The sequence below is a fragment of the Camelus ferus genome, chromosome 9, assembly GCF_009834535.1.
Source record: "Camelus ferus isolate YT-003-E chromosome 9, BCGSAC_Cfer_1.0, whole genome shotgun sequence".
In the NCBI taxonomy this organism is placed as follows: Eukaryota; Metazoa; Chordata; class Mammalia; order Artiodactyla; family Camelidae; genus Camelus; species Camelus ferus.
The window spans coordinates 10573756-10595459 of NC_045704.1; the positions used below are offsets into that span (position 1 = coordinate 10573756).

The 21704-nt window shown below is 40.2% G+C and overlaps 1 pseudogene; it reads left to right on the forward strand.

The window, feature by feature from the left end:
* Nucleotides 1–1566: 1566 nt before the first annotated feature.
* Nucleotides 1567–20433, forward strand: LOC102509340 (annotated as a pseudogene).
* The last annotated feature ends 1271 nt before the right edge of the window (nt 20434–21704 follow it).

The window sequence follows — 21704 nt, forward strand, 5'->3', positions numbered from 1 at the left end:
TCCCTACAAACATGTTCATATTTCAAGGGGTTGCCATTCCTCTATTGTAGATGAAATCTTCCACTTGTAAGGATATGAGAAAATATTCTTTGTAGTAGATGTGAGCTAACAGATATTGCCATAAAAATTAGTGTAGAAATGAATTTATTGGATATTTGATAATCTAGTTTTACTTTCTTTAGGGTTCATCTAAAAGAATATACCTTCTTACTAAATGCCTTATATTGCAAAATGATTATTCTTTAGGTGAAAATATATCCCAAATTTGTCTGTATACTTACAGGATTGTTATTCACACCTGACAGAATGTGCATAAATGGAAAACAGAGCTAAAATACATTACGATTTTCAAATGAAAAGTAAAGTTTCTAATACTTTCAAACTGAACTTACAGATAATTTGGAATTATAATATATTTAGATAGTATTGACTTAAGCATATTAGGATGTAAACAAGTTTTTTTTCTGAACAGTATTTGAAGGTAATTTATCACAAGTGTAAATAGAATAACTCATAAAGACAAATGCAATTCTTATCAATTATAAAAAAATTCTTCTGTGCCTTCTCTTTTTATTGTATCTATATGAGATGACAGATGCTAACTAAACTTATTGTGGTAATCATTTCACAATATATGTAAGTCAAACCATTATGTTGTACACTTTAAAAGTATACACTGATGTATATTAATTATATCTGAATTAAACTGGGGAAGAGAGTCAGTTTTAAAAAGGCAAATAATTGGAACACCTTAGCAAAAAGAAAGAAAGAACAGTGCAATTTATAACTTTTTTCTTAATTCCTAGGTTTAAAGTTATGGTTAGTGACCTAAATTACCATAACTGTTTAATCCTCCAGTCTGAGACCTCAGGTCTTGTCCCCGAGTCTCTGGAACTGAGCACACTGTTAAGCTGGCCTCCTGTAGTGAATGGGGAATGGAGATGTTTTGTGGCGTCTCAGTATGAAACTGCCCATTTTCCGCAGGGAGAGTTTTTTATTTCACATTCTAGTTTGCATCGCTACAAAGACAACTCCAGTTCTTGTTTACTAAAACTGCTTAAATTAAGTCTAACTGCAGGAAATGTGCCTGGATCCAACCACATCGTTCATATAAAAGAGAATATACTTTTAAATATATTTATATTTTATAACGGAGATCCCAGTTCGTAGACCTCTGAATCGCTTCAGCCTCACTAGCAACCCACTGGCACAAACAGCTTTTGACTAAACTGTTTTCAACTTAAGAGAAAAACATGTAGTTTCATTATAAGTGTTCCACACAACTGCAAGCTTTAGAGTTACAGTTAAAGACAGTAACTTAATCTAAGGAGGTAGCAACCGCTGCATCACAAGGCGTGAAAGACACGCTAGCATTTCTAAATCCGAAGCTACGCCCTCGCAGCAGGGCGGAGGGACGCGCAGGTCCCGCCCCATGCCCCGACCCTCGGTGCTCCTCGCGCTCCCTGCGCTCCCTCCTCGCCCCCGCCCCACTCCCTGCGCTCCCTTCGGCCCCGCCCCCGGAAGTCCCGCCTCTAACACTGCGCGTGCGCAGTTTCCAAAGGACCCGGAAACGGAGAGCGCAGAGAGAAGGTCATACAGCAGAGCGCAAGTTCCTCCTTTCTGATGTAAATCTGTGCTGCGCGGTCCCCCTTCCTCCGTCCTCAGGGTGTGGGAGTCACTGCGGACCTAAAATCCCAGCACCCGGCCCTCCGGCCACGTAAGTCCGGACGGCGCCGCTCCAGGTCGGGGATCTTTTCCTTTGGGCTTGAAACCGCTCTGAGGCTGGTTCCTGCCCTTGGTTTTTCTGCCTTTTGACACTGCCTTTCCTGATACTTTCCTGCTCAGAACCCTGTACTTCCTCCGCCCCCTTCCGTGTAACGTCCTCTTCCGCGAGGTGGACTCACGCCCCCAGCCTCGCCCTCTCGGCCCCTGGAGGGCAGCGCCGGCCGCCCCGCTCCCGTGAGGCCGCGTCTTCTCCCGGGTCCCGGGATTCTGGGGAGCCCCTCCCTCTCTTGGGTTCCCCTCCCTCCCAGCCCCTCTGTCCCCGCGTCCTCTTCAGGCCGGTCCTTCTGCTCCGTGCGCCTCCCCCTTTGTAGTCAGCCCTTCCCCACCCCGCGTGGGGGGAGGTGACCTGGGCCAGCCGTGTGACCCCCCCGGTATTGTTACGTCCCACATTCCAAACGTCTGGAAAATGTGTTCTTCCGGGAGAGAGAACAACTTACTTAGTCGCCATCCCTGTAAATATGTGGGCGAGGGGGATCAGGAAAAGCAGAGACAGAGAGCGGCTGACAGAGAAATGGAAAAACTGAGGAGGAAAAAAAGAATAAGAACAAATGACAACGTAGAAGATGGGTGAGGGCCTATTCGGTACTTGGTAAGGATGTCAGTGATCTAACAGTTGAAAACTAGTTTAGTCAGTCAGTCTAATAATCTGTTTTCTTCCCTTTTAGGTGACCTATTAAAATGGTGAGCTGTGAGCTACTAAGTAGATTTTCCCCTCAAGTCCCTCTTGACTGTTCTCTGCAAATGGTGAAGGATGGGCAGGATTAACCTGAAACCTTTCAACAGAGTCCACCTATTCATGAAGAAGTTTACTTAGAGCTTATTTCTAAGCTGACCTCTTTCAGTGTTTTCCCAGGAGGGCCAGCTTCTTGATCTGCCTACTGAATGCCCCAGTATCCTTCCATTTGAAGCTTGTGTGCATTCCTTTTGCAGTGCCTGTGCCCAGAGATCCCTGTGCCTTTCAGCCCTGTTTGCTCCTGCATGTGTGGAAGAGAGGAGGAAAAATAGAGGAAGTGGAGGGGAGCCTGTAGGAGTCTGCAGGAGGGATTTGGAAGTAAGTGTGGACCTCCACATGAGCCCAGTGGGTGGTGTGTGCGCCTGTCCAAAGTGTGGTTGTGGGCTGCATGGAATGGTGTGGGGTACCATAGTGTCTTAGCTTAGGTTCCCTGGAACACAGATGCTTAGACTGAGGTTTGCACGCATGGGTTTAATTGAGTGAGTCATGACCACACCGCAGGGGAATGAAGACAGTGGATTTGGCCAAGGGAAATGTGTCCTGCGATGCTGTTAGAACCAAGGAGCCCACAGGGAGCTCTCTGCGCAGGAGAGTGGGTTTCTGGGTCCTAAAGGGCGCCCAGATGTTGTCCAACAGAATCCATTCCATTCAGTGACTTCTGTGGGATCTTTTGGGATGACAAGGATCATCACACATCCCACAGAGTAACTGTAGGGAAAATACCAGAGATCATTTTGTGGGTATCCTTTGGTGTCTGAGATATTTTGAATTCCAAGTGAAGGAAGTTACAGTAGCATTTTGGAAGGTACAAAAGAGAATTTGGAGTGTTTTCTTTGAAGATATGGGGGTCTCACTGGGGCTCTTTGGAGACATCTGTCTTATTAGTAGTTTTTGGAGATGTTTGGGCTGAGGTCCCTGAGTGACAATATGGTGTCTTGGATCTAGTGAGTCCTGCATGTCTTTGTGTGCGCTAGTCCATCTAAATGCATGAGTTATTAAGGCTGGGAATGTTTTGTGGGGCTTCATAGCAGGATGAGGGATCATTATGGGGTGTTTGGGGAGTGTGTTGGGCCCCATGAGACTTTGTTTGAATCCAGAAGGGAAACATTGAGTCTTAAGCTGCAGATGGCAGACAGGTTTAACAGGAAGGACCTGCTAGGGATGAGTCTCCGGGCGCAACATGAGAGGAGCCGTAAGGCCCCACAACTTGGGGAAAAATTGTCCCAGAAATCAGGGGGCCATCAACACCCTAGTGAATTGAAGCACAAAAATGCAGCTGCTGCTTTCTTCCTGCCGGGCCAGCACTGGTTTCTCTACCGTTCCCTCCACATCTGTCCCAAAACAGCACACGCACACTCACATGCACACACACGCGCGCGCGCGCGCGCGCACACGCTCTCTTCAGTCACAAGGCAGCTGGGGAGCAGATGAGCAAGATGTTTTAAACTAGATGTGGAAGTAATGAGGAGAGACACTATCCTGGGAAGGGAATTTGGAGACAGGGATTGGGAGCATTGTTTAAGGAGTTAGAGTCCTAGTAATTGCAGGGAAATTCAGCAAATAGAGGAAAAGCCCTGTTCACACTCACCAGGTGGCCCATGCCCAGCAGTTAATGAATAGAAAGCAGTAAGCTAAGGGGGTCACGTTATAGAAAGGAGCTTGCGTTTCTACCCAGCACACTCACCCTCCACACACACATCTCTGTTGTCTTCTGTGGTATAGCGGTGATGGAACTTTCCCAATTAGGTAACTCGAGGAAGAAAAGTGTTCTCTCTCTGTGCCTCGCTTGTGTTTCCTCCCTCAAGTCTTCTAGCTTCCACTTACTGTTCTAGGGCCTCAATGTGGAGGTTTCTTCAAAAATTAACAATAAGGCAGGGAGACAGTCTAGCCATCGCATTCTTCCTGTTTGCCCAAAGGAAACAGAATCATTACTTGGAAGGAGATACTCGTACTCCCATGTGCGACACTGCATTATTCATAGCAGCTGAAAAACAGGACAGTTTGGTGACAGATAAATGTGGTATATACACTACGAACTATTATTCAGCCTTAGAAATGAAGGGTCCTGCCGTTTACGACACCGTGGGTGAACGTGGAGAGCATTATGCTAAGTAGACTAAGCCAGGCAGAGAAAGACATGCAGTATAATCTCACTTACATGTGGAAACTAAGAAAGTTAAACTCATAGAACCAGAGGGTAGAATGGTGGGTACCGAGGTCTGGGAGTTGATGAGAATGGGGACATGTTGGCCGAAGGGCTTAACCTTTCAGTTGTAAAATTAGAAAGTCTGGGCGTCTAATGTACAGCTTGCCGACTGTGCTTAATCACACTGTGTTTCTGCATCCTTGTAATTTGCAGAGAGAGTAACACCACCCAGACACAAAATGGTAACTGTGAGTCAGTGGAAGTGGAAATTGCTTGATTGTGCCCATTGTTTCACAGCGGATAAGTCTGTCAGATAGTCACATTGTACATGTTATATGTACACCATTTTTATTCGTTTATACCTATATTCAGTTATACCTCAGTAAAGCTGGGAAAGAAGAACGTGCCCGGTGTGCTGGGCTCACCTCCTCTTGAGTTTCACATTAGATCGATGAGGCATTTTTCATATGGATGTTTTGTACCCTCAGACCAGAAATTCCCATTCAGTCTGTGTGGGGTCCAACCGCAATAATATTTAAGGGGCCCCAGTGATTCCAGTCTGGGTCCCTCACTGAGCATCCTGACTCTGAGTCCTCCCATCCTGAGGGCTGGGATCCGGGCTGAGGGGGAGGGGGCTCTGCTCTGCGTGGGGATGGATCAGGGCCTGGTCTGTGACCTGAAGGGGGCTGTCGGGTCCAGCTGAGGCGCCCACTGCTGCCGTGTAGGGGAGGGGCTCACTGGGGGGGGGGGGTGATCTGAGGACAGTGTGGGGAAACTCCCATGTTGGTCTGTGTGTGGAGTTTCCTTTCCTGAGTCCCTCCTGGGACAGTGGGCAGCAGAGGACTGTTTGTTCCGCGTGGTGAGGTCTCCCCTGTGTGTGTGGTTGTGGCACAGGGAGGGCTGTGTTGGTTCTCAGCATTAAGCAGCATCTTCCACCTTTCAGGATTGACTTCTGAAGACTCATGTTCCCCGAGGAGGACGCCCAGGAGAGGAGGAAGAGGACAGGAGAGAAGTCAGGAATGGCTCTTTCTCAGGTAACTCGTATTTTTAGTTGCTTGTTCCATCAGTCCTTCCTGAAATGCCCTTCTTTGAATTTGCCAGTCTTCTATGAAGTATGTTTTTGCTCAGTAAGTTTTTTCTTTCAATATTCTTTTTGTCAGAATTTTTAATTATCCAAGAATTTTTCACCTCTATTTTCATGATTTTTTTCTTAATCTGTTATATTAATATATACCACTAATAACCTTTGTTATTTTTTACTTTTACTTTGTTTTTTTTACTTTTTTTAACTTTTTTTATTGTTACAGTCATTTTACAACGTTGTGTCAAATTCCAGTGTAGAGCACAATTTTTCAGTTATACATGAACATACATATATTCATTGTTACATTTTTTTTTGCTGTGTGCTATCACAAGATCTTGTATATATTGAATCAATATTTTGCTAGTGAAATAAACAAATTCTCTTTAGCTTTTGTTATTAACTACATATCTAAATTTAAGTGGATAAAATTGTATTTATATTTTTGAATATATGTATTTTATAGAGGTTGAAGTATTATACATTTGTTCGTGTTTGTACCAGGTTTTTGCTAGCCTATGATAGAATAATGTTGACAAACTAAATTAAGTACACTTAGTACATTTTCATTGTCCCACAGATGCTGAAATGCATCTGAATAAAAATGATAATTTTAAAAATCACTGAAAACATGTTGAGAGACAGCTACTCTAGTGAATTGTGTGTTTACACGTGTGTCTAAAAATAAAAAATGCATATATGTGCCTGAGTGCATGGATGTGCAAGTCCATGTTTTTTATAAAAGACATCATTTTATAAATAAGTTTTCTATTTTTTAGCAATTGAAATTATATCCATCACACGAATAATTTAAGTAGTAGTATGAGTGGTAACATGTGTAGATGTGTACGTAGGCATAGATAATCATTTTTCATGCATTTGCATGTTGTTAACCTAGGACTTGTTTCAGCTTTTCTCGGGGAACCCTCTGTCAGTGTACTTTTAATGCTCTACTTAACTTTTTGATTCTTTAGTTTCGATTCTGAAGGCTGACCACCTGCATTCAGGTGCTTACTATGTCATTTCTTAGCTATCTGATCTGAGGCGAGTTTCTTACGAGTGTCTGTGACCCAGTTTTCTCCTTAGTAAGGTGGGAACAGATCTTTCTCTGATGAGCTGTTATGTTTGGGGCCCAACCTCAATAATAATTAAGTTAATTACGTACAATGTTGAGTTAATATATGTAACATAGTAAGAGTGATGCTTAGCGCACAGGAAGTGTTCAGACGCGCTTCGTCATTGCTCTTGTTATCCTCATTACAATTTAGGATCCTGATCTTTCTTTAAAGCCACTGTGGACTTAGTCATCTCTGAAGACACCACTCATGCCCTAGCTCATCTGCATACTGAGTATCACTCAATGTGTGGAACAGAACATCTGACACTCCTGTGTACAGTCTGTGTTGCGTTCTTACTTGTATATTTCATGTATTGTCCACAAAAATCAGTGATCCACACTTACTTGGAGGATGTCGCAATCTCTTACAGAAGCAAAGAAATTAACATTTCAGGCACGTAACTTGCTCAGAATACCTTTACTTGGATCTGTCAGAACACACTCTTCAACCCAACGAGCCTCTCCTCATTTTGTGTGACGATAAGAGCTCTCCTCATGGTCCCTTGGTGAGATGTATTTTTCATTTCAGGAAGGGTTGACCTTCAAGGATGTGGCCATCAAGTTCTCCCAGGAGGAGTGGGAGTGCCTGGACCCTGCTCAGAGGGCCTTGTACAGGGACGTGATGTTGGAGACCTGCAGGAACCTGCTGTCCCTGGGTGAGAGAACTTCCCTTTAGAAGTTGGAATCTGCCCTTGGGTGTCTTTGCATTTTCCCTGCGTGCCTCTTGGGAGCCCCCGTTTTGCTTGACTGTGCTCAAAGCTCCGTTGACTCAGACATGAAAAGCTTCTTGATTCAACATCAGGAGTTTAAACTTGCTTTTCTTCAGGGCGTCTGCCCATTTCATGATATACTAAGAGTTGTTCCAGAGCTAAAGTATTACAAATGGCAAACTTTAAAAATATTGAATTCCCTGTTTTCTACCCCTGTGCTTTTGTTCACTTGTTTTTAGAAGAAAGCTAGATATCCGTATATTATACTGTCCCCTATGCATTCAGAAGGAATGAGGCAGTAGGTGAATTTGTGAAATGTTTTTCAGACCCATCTGTGATGTCCTCGCTTCTCAGCTGAACAAGGAGCTGGGATTCTGGAAATGCCACAGTACATCATGTTCTTTTTTATTTTCTTTTTTATAAGTACTAATTTCTGTTTCTGTTGTGATTATTAACTCTGTTTTGGAGCCAGGGAAAGAGCTCTGGACTCTGGAGAATGCAATGAAAATACCAAAAAAAACCCAGCCAAATGGGTGAGAATGTATCAAAGGTGCCAACACAGGTCAGACTCAGAAAGAGAGGAAACTGCATCATGAATAGTGTTTGGGAACTTTCCTCAAGTGGGAGACTTCTATGGGAAAACAGTTTATTTCTTGTGAACTCCTAGAGAAAATTTTTCTTCTCCCGTTTATCACTCTGTCCTCAACGTGTAGAATTTATTTTTTCACCCTCCAGTGGTGCTGCAGCTCCAACACAGACAAAGGCGAAGTATTTACCATGATCGTCATAACATCATCCGGCCCCTGGGAACTCTTTGGTTCCTTGACTTTGAGGAGCATGGGATGGACTATTTCAAAGGGTCTCTTTTCCCTTTGGTCTCTCTCTCTGTTCTTGATTCTTCATTAGATGCTCAGTTCGTAGTCCATATTGATCAGAGTTGGCACCTCCACAGTCTTAACCCCTGGACTGATCCCGGTTCCATCCCCATTTGCTGAACTTGGAAGACTTAATCAGGAGATGGAAAAACACATTCCTCGGGTCTGAATGTTATCCTTTTTTTTTTTTTTTTTTTTTTTTTTTTTGCTGTGATAATCCACCTTTAGGTAATGAATGATTTCTGGTGGACTCCTATGGAGCGGGTTTACTTGGTAACAAAATTCTTGATGGAGAATACTTTTACTCATGTGTTGCATGCAGTGTTATCCCGCTATATTCGGAAGCACCACTTGAAGCCACGTAGAGTGGTCAGCGTGTCCCAGGATACTGGGATAGAAGGCGTCAGGAGAGCCTGACTGATAGGTGTTTTCAGTAATCTTCATAGTTTGGAGGAATGTCACAAAAGCATCTCTCAAGGGCACCATGGCAGTGCTGTCCACATATGTTAATGATCATCCCCTTTGCGCCATGATAAATAATACACGAATTTCTGGTAGGGACAGCATTTTTCAAGTTCACATCCTCCTATCTCTGAGGCTGTTGAGTAGTTAAACTGTTGTCTGTACCACATTTGTTAACCCCTGTGTGCCATTGTTCACTCTACCTCAACAAATATTATCTTGAAGCCTCTTAGTGAGGGAATTCAGGAAGTTGCTTGATGTCGTCCACGAAGTACCGTAATTTGTTGTGTGTAAGCCCTCGCCGCTTTCATCCTGTACACTTCTGTGCGTTATGAATGAACTTGACTTTTATTTATTTCATCATCAGGTCCGTATATTTGATGATACTCTCAGTCTTTGTTTCACATTTGCAGTGTGTGGGAGGGGGAATGGGGGAGTCGGTGTTTTCTTTATTTTACGGTATTGCCTTTTGAGTTGAGGGTGTGGCTTAACCGTAGTTTCCCTAAATCCTACACTTTGTCCAGAAAATTTTGAAAGCGTATTAATTCCTTCTACTTCTTTTTCCCTAGCTTAGTATCAAATATTAAATTACACTTAACAAATTAAATTTATTACCGTTTTTATATTGGGAATTTTTACTATCTTGAGAATCTGTGTATTTTTATTGTCACTCTTAACCCCAGAAATACCATTAAGTTGACTTGCCATAATCTGTTATATAAAATTCATTGCTTTTTCTATTGTATGTTTTCAGTTTTCCATATACAACTTGTTGAGTTTTGTGTAAATTTCACTGAGTATTTTGAGGCATGACTGCTATATTCTAATAATTATGCTCCCTGTCTAGATCTGTCCTGTCCATGTCGATATGCTGAATTGATACTTGTATATATCATTGTATTTTACAGGAAGCTTAACTCATTTCTGGTACTTTATGAACTTCTCCACTGTTGTTTCTAACACCTCTTATTTCCTGCAGAATCTAAAGTTCTGGAAATTGCACCCTTGAGTGAACACAGGAGGGCTGTCTTGTCCCCCATCTTTGTTTCTGTGAACTGCATGTACAGTGCACCTGGTCCCTGCTGTCCCACCTGCTGGGGCTGACTATTGTGCTCGTGCTTGTCTGTCGTAGACGTTGTTCTCTGTGTCTCTGCACGTGGATCCCCTCCATTGGTCTCACGCCACGGCCAGAAAATGTGTCTGCCCGAAACTGCTGCTGCTTACAGCGCCCGTTAATACAGGTCCTTCCCCGCTTATTTTCTCCATAAGGTTACTTTCGATCTCACAATATTTATGAAGTCTAATTTATTCATTTTGGATGAAAGTTTGCATTATCATTGATTCATAACTGTGTATCTGCTAATACATAGCGTTAACAGTAGGAGCACCCCTGACCTCTTGACTCTTTTTTTATTGTGTCAAATAACTTTCATAACGTTTTACTTCATTTGAGCTTAGAAGAGTTAAGATATACCACCTTTTACTGGTTGTTTGAATATAGATTCAGTTGATGACAGTATTTAAACTTACTTGATTTCTCCCTCCTCTCAGCAGCCCCTAGCAAACACTTTCTATTTCCATGAAATGGACTATTTTTGATACCTCACATAAATTGATTCATACAGTATTTTTTTGACTGGCTTATTTAATTTAACGTAACATCCTCAAGGTTCATCCATGTTGTAGCAAATTATAGGATGTGAGTCTTTTTTTTTTTTTTGGCTGAATATCCAACCTGCTTTTTTGTGCATTCATCCTTCAGTGGACTTTTGAGTTGCTTCCACGTCTTAGCTAGTGGAAATAATGTTTCTGTGAATATGGGTATGCAGATCTCTTCCAGATCCTGCTTTCAGTTTCTTTGTTATGAATACCAGGAAATGAAATTGCTAGATCATAGTTCTCTTAGTCAGTTTCTGCCATATTCCTGTAACAAAGTTCCATAGACTGGGTGGCTTGGTAACAACAGAAGTTTATTTCTCAGAGTTCTGGAGCCTGGAAGTCAGATCTGGGTGCCAGCATGGTTTGGTTCTGAGGAGCACCCTCTTCCCCATTTCTGCACAGAGCTCCCAAAACCCTTGGAATTTCCTGAGCGATAAGAGCAGTGGGAGCATCTTCTGTTAGAATATTTGGTGTCTTGTCCTCAGTCTCTGAAATTACTTCAGAGCCATGAAGCTAAAATGGGTGTCTTGTTCTTCCTAACAAAACCCTTTCAGTCACAACTGAGTTTATGATAATAAAGTGACTTTTGGAAATTCCCTAAAGATAGGGGGCTGGTTGCCAGTAGGAGCCAGCCGTGTGATTAGAAGGTTGGAGCTTTCAGTCTAACCCCTGATTTCCTGGAGAGAAGAGGGGTTGGAGGTCGAGTTTACTCACCAGTGGCCACTGATTTAATCACTCGCACCTGTGTGATAAAGCCTCCATAAAAATCCAAAAGGAGAGGATTCTGAGAGCTTTCAGGTGGGAGAACACAGATTTCAGGAGATTGGTGAACTGGGGGAAGGCATGGAAACTCCAAACCCTTTCCCCATACCTTGCCGCATGCGTCTCTTCCATCTGGCTGTTCTTGAGTTATATCCTTTATGATAAACTGGCAATCTAGTAAATAAAATGTTTCTCTGAGTTCTATGAGACATTCTTAACAAATAGCTGGAACCGCTGGTCGGTAGACTATTGGTCAGAAGCCCAGGTGACCTCCTGGACTTGGGATTGAGATTTTGTATGAACCTTAGGATGATTTATCTATTTCTGTAAGAAACACTTGGGATATTGCTAGGTATTCAGTTGAGTATGTTAATCGCTTTGGGTAGTATTGACATCCTGACAATATTGTCTTCCAGTCCATGAACTTGGGATATCTTTGCATTTATTTGTGTCTTTTCTAATATTTTTCATAAATGTTTTTTGTTTACAGTATACAGATCTTCTTTGCTAAGGTTATACCTAAGTGTTTATTCTTTGGTGCTATTGCAAGTAGAATTGTTTTCTCAATTTTCTTTCAGATTGTTCATCATTAATGTATAAAAACACAATTGATTTTTACATGTTGATATTATATCTTGCAACTTTTCTGAATTCATTCATTAGTTCTAGCAGGTTTTTTTGTTTGGAATCTTCAAGATTTTCTCCTTTTCAGATCATGTCAGCTGAAAACATAATTTTCTTTCCTTTTTCCATCTGGATACCTTTCATTTCTTTTTCTGCCTATTCTAGCTAGGACTTCTAATAATTTCTTTCTCAGTAGTATGTTTTATACAGATAGTGAGAACATGTATCATTGTATCATTCCTGATCTTGGAGGAAAAGCTTTCAATCTTTCAACATTGAACATGTTAGCTGTGAGCATTTAATATATGCCCTTTCTTGTGCCAAGGTAGTTGTTTTGTATTCCACTTTATTGAGTGTTTTTAACTTTTGTCAAATGGTTTTCCTGTGTCAATTGAGATGATCATGTAGCTTTTTTCTCTTTCATTCTATTAATACGCTGAATTGATTTGAAGTCTTTATATGTTGAACTGTCTGCATTCCAAATAAATCCCCCTTGGTCGTGGTTGAGTTTGGTTTTCTGTCACTTTATTTGTGATTTTTTAATCAGTATTCATCAGAAGTACTGGTCTGGTTTTCTTGTAGTGTCTTTTTCTGCTTTAGTATGTACAGTAATTCTAGCCTCATAGAATGAGTTTGGAGTTTCAGGGTTTTTTGGAAGTGTTTGAGGAAGATTGGTGTTAATTGTTTTTAAATGTTGGGTAGAAATCAGCAGTGAAGCTATCTGGCTTTCCTCCATTGAATGGTTTTTGATTAGTCATTCAGTCTCCTTACTAGGTATAAGTCTCAGTTTTTGTATTCCTTCATTGTTCAGTCTTTGGAGGTTGTGTTACCAAAAATTTATCCATTTCTCCTTGGTTATCCAGTATTTATTTACACATGGAATTTTCATAGTATGCTCTTATAGTCCTTTTGATTTCTGTACAATCAGTTGTAATCATTTGTAATGTTCCCCCTTTTATTTCTGATTTTAGCTGTTTAAGTCTTCCAATTTTTTCTTAATCTCACTCTATAAATTTTGTGTGTTTTCAAAGAACAAAACTTTTAGTTTTGTGATTGTCTGTAGTTTTTTTATTCTCAAGTTCCTTTACCTTTAATCTTATTCTTATTCCTTTCCTTCTGTAGCTTTGGCTGTATTTTGTTCTTCTGAGATCTTTTTTTCCCCAGTTTTTCTTTTTCCTCCTTTCTCTTCTCTGCTTTTTTTTTTTTTTTTTAATTCTTCTTATTTACATGACAAACTGGGATCTCTTTTGTGCACCCCTTTATATTTTCTCTTTTTCCACCTTTATTGACATAGAATTAACATGGTGTGAATTTAGTGTACAGAGTGATGATTTGATATACATATATATTGCTAAATAATTACCACAGCTTGGTTAACACATCCATTAGTTCACATAATTACATTTGTGTGTGTATGTGGTAAGAACATTTAATGTCTACTGTCCTATTAACAAATTCAAGTATATAATATAATATAATACAATGTTAACTATAGTCACCATGCTGTATGTTAGATTCCTTGAACTTACCTTATAACTAAAACTGCCAATCCTCAGCCCTTGCAACCACTATTCTACTCTCTTTTTCTAATTGTTTTGCCTTTGTTTATGTTTTAAGATTCCACATATACGTGATATAAGTGAGGTCATGCTGTATTTGTATTTCTCTGCTGACTTATTCCACTTAGCATAATACCCTGAAGGTCTGTCCATGTTGGTAGAGATAGCAGGATTTACTTATTTTTTATCACTAAATAATATTCCATTGTGTGGGTAACATTTTAAAATTTATTTATATACTCTTGGGCACTTAGGTATTTCTGTGTCTTGGCTGTTGTAAATAATGCTGCAACAACATGGGCCTTCAGGTATCTCTTTGAGATAGTGATTTCATTTCCTTTTATTACATACCCAGAAATGGGACTGCCATATATACTGTATGGTAGTTTTGGGTTTGTTTGTTTGTTTTGTAGTATTTTGGGGAACATTCATACTCTTTTCTGTAGTGGCCTCACCAGTTTACACTCCCACCAGCACTGCACTGGGTTCCCTTTTCTCCACACCCTCCCCAGTGCTTGTTGCCTCTTGTCTTTTTGATGATCATCATTCTGACAGGTGTGAGGTGATACCCTCATAGTGATTGTGATTTGCATGTCCTCCTAAGGAAGGAGTGGGAATTCAGAAGCTTTCTCCTTTTCAGTCTCTCAGCAGTGTGCTGGGGAGCAAGTGAGTCAAAGGCAAACAAATTAGGAACTTTCTGACACTTCGGTTGAGTATTTTGGGGTTGGGCATTTGTTGGAGTGCTGCAGCTTCATTACTGGTTTATAGAGTTTCCCCAAAGGATTTTTGTGTGTGTGTGTGTGTGTGTGTGGTCTTCTATTCTTGTTAATTTGGTGTCGCCATGTGGGACTCATTGCTTGGAGTTCACTGGTCTACCCTCTTGCTGACATCACTCCTCATGTCTTTTATATGGCAAAAATTGGGTTGAGAGATACATTATATGAGTTCAAGTAATTAGAGACCCCAGGAAAAGGGGCACTGTTATATTTAATACCAAACAAAGAGTTTCTTATCCTGAAAAGTTTACTTAACAAAATTGTTAAATTTCTTTTTAAAAATATTTAAGTAGTGTTTTATTTAGTAAAATTACTGTATTTTTTAACTAACATGTTCACATCTTTAAATTCTCAGACCTTAGTAAATGCCTTCTGCTGTCTTGGTTTCTCCAAACAAATTCTCTGGCCGCTTAACCAGGAAATCATCATTTTGAAATCATGGTCACCTTATTTTGCTATACTATTGATAAGGTTACATGTATCTGCATGTGTGTGTATAGAAGAAACTCATCCATGTCCTCTTGATGGCCTTTTCCTGGTCTTTCTTCCATGTCCTGCTAGGAACATTCTTGCAGGTATCCTGGAGTATCTCTGTATGTTGAATATATGCCTGGAAGTGGAACTCATGAGATGCTCAGTTTAGTAAATTTCTCAGCATGTGCTCTAATATATGTAAACCTGCTTTCTCCCTGCAACATTGCACTGTCTCCATTTTTAAGGCTCTTCTGTTTTTGCCCCATAGTCAGTATAATTGCAGTGGTTTAAAATGGGATAGTATTGTGCTACTTGCCGGTTCTTCCTTTCTTCTGAGGACAGTATTTTGGTCACCCATAGAGTGGAATATCGGTATTAATTGACTGTGGCGTAGCTGCCGTCATGAAATCATACTTGTGCCTTCTGACTTCTTTCTCCAATTCTTCTTTATAATGTTATGTATTTTCTTGACATGATATTGCAGAAGTCAGTGATTTCAACATATTTCCAGGCTCTCACTTTGTGTGCTCCTTCTAGAATATAAATCCTTCCTTTATTCTTGAGGGGGAATATTTAGAGTTCCACAGAGTATATTTTCTATAATATGGTTACTTATTTATGCTGGTTTTATCGTGATTTACTAGAATATTTTATTTGTCAGTTTGTATTGTGATTTACAGATGACCTTTCAGCGTGTATTTTGCGATGTATCAGACACACACCACTTACTGATGTTGTAAAATGCCTAGTCTCAAAGGGTACAGGTGGATTTGTAACATGTAACAAGATAAATTTTTTTATAAATTTATTTTCTCAGTGCTATAATGGTTTTGCAATTCTAACCTGCCAGTTATTTGGATTACTCGTGAGATAGCTTTATTTTGGATTATTTGCCATGACAATACATTGTCTGTTCTTTAGTATTTATGTACAATAATTATGCAGAAAATAGGTAGAATCGCTTTTTTCTCTTCAGTTATGAGATAGCAGTGTGTTTACTGCCGAACGGTATGTGCTTTGAGGTCATAGTGGAAAATACCCTTTCTTTGAGAGCTAACATACATTTTTACATGAGTGTTTTTGTCATAGGGTGTTTGACTAGGCTACCCTAAGATTAGAATTACATGTGATTATTCTTTCTTTAATAAAGAATCCTATTTCTTGAGTGTGTCTAAAAATTTGAAGATCACAGTTGGGAAGTTTTATGACTGCCCAGGATTAAGTGTTACCTTTGGTGTAATAGCACATTTTCAACATGAAATATTTATTTATGATCTGTAATTAATAGGATACCTATGGTTCTTTATATTTTGCAGCTATCTCTCATATACATGTGATCAAGAAATTAAAACCAAAGGCAAACAGTGATACAGGAGAAGAATTCCAAACAGTGATGTTGGGAAGACATAAAAGCCATGAAATCAGAGATTTTTACTTCAGGGAAATCCAGGAAAACATGCATGTCTTTGAGTGTCAGTGGAGAGATGATGAAAGAAACGACAAAGGAATGCCAATAACCCATAACAAAAATCTCACTGACAGAAGAGAGCAACGTGGTAGAAGGGATACAGGAAACAAACCTATTGAAAGTAAGCTTGCATTAAGCTTTCGCGATGAACTACAGATATTTCAAAGTGAAGAGAAAATTTTTGAATGTGATCAAGCTATGAAATCAATCAACAGTAGTGCCTCAGCTTCACCACTTCAAAGAACTTCTCCTATTGTGCACACCAGCATTTCTAATATATATGGGGATAACTTTATGCCCCCTTCAGTACTGACACGAGACCAGAAAGCATACAAGGAAAAACCTTACAAATGTAATGAATGTGGCAAAACCTTTCCTTATGGCTCAAACCTCAGTAGACATCGGTTAATCCATACAGGAGAGAAACCATATAATTGTGATGTATGTGGCAAGGTGTTTAGTCGAAATTCACACCTTGCCTGTCATCAGAGAATTCATACCGGAGAGAAACCTTACAACTGTAAAGAGTGTGGCAAAACCTTTAATCAGCGCTCAAACCTCTCTCGACATCAGATAATCCATACAAGAGAGAAAGCATATACATGTGATGTCTGTGGCAAGGTCTTTAGTCGAAAATCAATCCTGGGAAGTCATCAGACAATGCATTTTGGAGAGAAACCTTACAGATGTAATGAATGTGGCAAAGCCTTTAGGAAGCGCTCAAGCCTTACTCAACATAAGAGAATCCACAGTGGAGAGAAACCTTACCTATGTATCGAGTGTGGAAAGGCCTTTAGGAAGCGTTCAAACCTTACTCAGCATAAGATAACCCATACTGGAGAGAAACCTTACAAATGTCATGAGTGCGGCAAAGCATTTAGTGTGCATTCAGCCCTAAGGAACCATCAGATAATCCATACAGGAGAGAAACCATATAAATGTGATGTCTGTGGCAAGGTCTTTAGTCGAAATTCAATCCTTGCAAGTCATCAGAGGCTGCATACTGGGGAGAAACCTTACAAATGTAGTGAATGTGGTAGGTCATTTATTCAGCGTTCACTCCTTTGGATTCATGAGAAAATTCACACTGGTGAGAAACCTTACAAGTGTAATGAATGCGGCAAAGCCTTTCCCGTGCGGTCAATCCTTACTCAACATATGAGAATCCATACTGGAGAGAAACCTTACCTATGTATTGAGTGTGGCAAAGCCTTCACAAAACATTCAAATCTTAATCAACATAAGACAATCCATACTGGAGAGAAACCTTACAAATGTGATGAGTGTGGCAAAGCTTTCACCCAAGTTTCAAGTCTTAGTAGGCATCAGAGAAGGCATACTGGAAAGAACCCAAATAAATGTAATGTGTGTGTCAAGGCTTTTATCCACCATTCACAGCTTTGTGATCATGAGAGAACCCATACTGGAGAGAAACCTTACAAATGTGACGTGTGCTGCAAGGCTCTTCTCCAGCATTCACAACCTTGGGGTCATGAGAGGACTCATACTGGAGAGAAATTTTCAAATGTAATGTGTGTGGCAAGGCTTTTATCCAACATTCAAGCCTTATGGCACATCAGAGAATTCATACAGGAGAAAGACCTTACAAATGTAATAAATGTGATAAAGCTTTTATCCAGAATTCACAGCTTTGGCATCATGAGAGAACACACACGGGAGAGAAGTCTCATGAATGTAATGAGTGTGGCAAAGCCTTTACAGATCGTTCACATCTTAATCGACATAGGATAATTCACACAGGTGAGAAACCTTACAAATGTCGTGAGTGTGGCAGAGCTTTTACCCAATTTGCAAACCTTGCTAGACATCAGAAAATACATACTGAAAAGAAGCATTATAAACCTAACATATGTGGCAATGCTTTTATTAAAAGCTGAAGCTTTGGGGATCGTCAGAGAATTCATAGTAGGAAGAAGCCTTACAAATACAGTGACTGAGATAAAACTTAGGTAGTGTTGAAGCCTTAAAGTTAGAGACCCTATCAAGGAGAGAAATCACATAAAACTTACAGATGTGGCAGTCTTTAACCAGGCCTCACGCTCATTTGATATCAGAATATACATCTTTTGAGAGGAACCACACAACTGTAATGTATGGCAAAGGTTCTGCAAAGTTTAAGCCTTGTGGAACATAACAGAATTCTTACTAGAGAGAAACCGTACAAATGTCATGACTGATCAGCTTTATCAAAGGTGTATACCTCTGTGGTCATGAAAGAATTCATATAGGTAGAAACTTACATAAAGGTGTCAAGACCTTTAAGCAGTGACCTCGGGATATACCACACAGAATTCATACTGGACAGAAACATGACAAATGTAATGAAGGTGGTTAACTGTCCAACCACTGCTCTCAATGGACTACACATAAGAAAATTTATACTGGGGAGCCTACATCTGTTGATGTAGCAAGGACTTCGGTGGGAAGGTTTAATTACCTTCAGGTTGTAAATTTTTTTATTCCACTATTTGAGGTTTCTTGAAAAGGCTACATTACTGTTGATGACATGCAGCCTGAAGTTTGAAACCGGTTGATGTAATAGTTTCATTACATGCTTTTCATTCATCACCATGACGGTCTCAGGGAAGGGGTTGGTAAGGTGAAAGGACCTACCTCATTAGGTGGGGCTTATCCATATCCAGGTGACCTAGAAAAACTAGGACACAATTTTAAGATACAGCATGGCATACACTGGAGAGCATGGGGAGTGGCAGAGAAGAGATGAACCCTAATAATACGTTATTTGGCTCTTTAGATTGAAGGGCGTCTGTAACAATCTGTTTTCACGTTAGATTCAGACAACTTACAATTTTGAAAATGTATATTCATAACTTGCATTTCAGTTACATGCTCCATGATGTATCCTAGATTATTTCTGTGGCTCTAATAAAAATACCATACTAATGGAAATTCAGATTCTTTCCCTGCCCTAGTACCTGCCTCTCCACTCATGGGTACACACAATATGATTATATTTCTACATGCCTTTTGTGGGGGGAAGCAAAGTTAGACTCATGGACTGTACCTTTCCTTGAAATGAAAATAGAAATATAGTAAGCATATGAAAAATAGAAGAAAATCTGAACAGCATTTCAGAAGTAAAGGTAAAGATGACAGCCTACTTTTGTGCTTGGAGCACTCAGGGAGATAATTTGAAAGGATCGGTGTTCATGAGTGTCCTCTTTAGAATGAACAGATGATGAGAACTTTTTTGGTAGCTCATATATTCACCCTCTAACAGTTTTTTGGTCAGTTTGAACACGTGCTTACTCCACTGGAACAGGGCAGAGCCCCACTCAGACTTTGGATGTCAGGACTAATGCTGGCATATACTAAAGTGTTAGGAGAATGTCTGTCACGTAAGAAGGCTTCCTGGGGAGAGCAGGGCAGCCTTCCCCAGTTGTTGCAAAGAGAGCAGAGAATGGTGCTGGGCTCGCCGTATGGTGGGTGCCAGATGGGGCTGAGTGATGGTACGTGCTTGTGGTGCGAACCCACGACTACAGCCAAGGGGAGGCGCGCTCAGGCTTTCTCACCAGCTTGCCCTGCGCACGCGGGCAGAGGAGCAAGAGTCTATAGTGTATTAAAGGTGTCTGTGATCGGACCTCACGCATGCAGTCAGACTCTTCCTTATAAAACTGAATGTTTACACTTGAAATTCCTAAATTCTTGGTTTTGGGAAAAGACCCCGATTTTCATCATATGATACCAAACTTACTCCATTCCTTTTCCAGATGCACACACAGATCCCACTGTGAATATGATTGTTGAAGATGGTTGTGAAATTCCATTTAGGTAAATTGTGCAAGATACTTTTATACTTGTTTTTTGAAAATTAATGAATATAAGTGTTTATGAGACAGTAAATATGATTCAATAATTTTTAAAAGCCATTTTTGAAAGGGTGTAAAGATCTCTATTTGAAGTTTTAATAAGCACTAGATATTTCATGATTTCTGAACTGTAGAAGCATTCTATTTTGTTCAGCATATTTATCATCTTTTTAAAAATATTGTTTAGCCCAATCTGTATATTTAATTTGCATTTCCTTTTCTATTGCTTCAGTGCAAAACCCAGAGGATGGGTTTGTTTTCAGACTTGTGTGGCATGAAAGTGTACATAGAGGAATGAGGTGCAAAGCATGTGTTCTATAAACATGAATAAAGAGACTCCTTGCATCTTAAGTTCAGTGTGAGAGCTGGAACGATACGAGATAATGAACTAAAGTCCCATAGTGTGGAAGCAAGAGGCGTGTTGCTAATGTGCAGGTGCATCACGGGGATTCTGGAAACTCAGCATGTTAATTTTACCTTAAGATGTAACTCTCCAGTTCCTCCCTTTCTTGCCTTTATTCCTTTCATATTGTCTTCCTTCCATTCATACCATGGAAACTGGTACTCAGATCTGCAGCACCTTGTAGGCCATGGCTAGTGGATCAGAACTGTTTTCTGAATTCAATATGGAGATAATAGACTATATTTGTTTTATTGAGATACAACTTGCATATGATAAAATTCACAATTTTTATGTCCACAGTACAGTAGGATTTATATATTTACAATGCCCGAGCACAATATTTTCATTGTTCATCAACCCCCCCTTAAAAAAAAAAAACCTGCACACATTAGCAGTTATTCCCTATTCCATCCCGAGGCACAAGGAAACAGTAAGGTACTTTCTGCGTGAATGTGGCACTTTGGGGGCATGTCATATAAATTAAGTCATATAATCTGTGGCCTTATTTCTCTTCTCTTTGAGTTAGTTTACTGTTTACAGGGGTCATCCATGTTGTAACTTTTATCAGCGCCTCATAACTTTTTGTTGCTGAGTAGTAATGGTCCACAGTTTGATTATCATTTGATGGAGCTTTGGGTTCTTTCCACATTTTGGCTATTAGGGAAAATGCTTCTGTGAACATCTTACAAGAAGTCCTTGTGGATGTGTGTTTTCACTTCTCTTGGGTATACTGGTAACAGTGGAAGTTGGTTGTGCTATTGTGATTTATAAGAAATAGGGATTTTGTCATTCTGATGGCAGTGACACCCTATTTGGCAAAACTGGTCTCAAGGCCTTGCCTTGTTGCAAGGGAGCTGAGAAATTAGGAGAACACATGGCTGTGAATGTGAGGCTATGAAAAGGGTGAGGAAAGTCATACTGTTGGTGTAATCTCCACCATGCAGTTATATGTGGAAATTAAAATGAATAAAAATGAAAAAGATAATTGGAAAATACAATGTAAGAAAGAATTATCTCATGTCTTTCAGAACAAACAACTTTAACATCTTGAGTGTTCACCCTCAATTGAGTATGTTTGCCATTCCCAAGGAATTCTATTGACTGCTTCATGGGAACTAGTTAATGTAGCTTCCCCAATTCTGGACATTACTGAGTTATAACAGTTACATTTCCATTAGGTAATAGTCTCATATTAAAATACATTTAGAGGTGATATTAG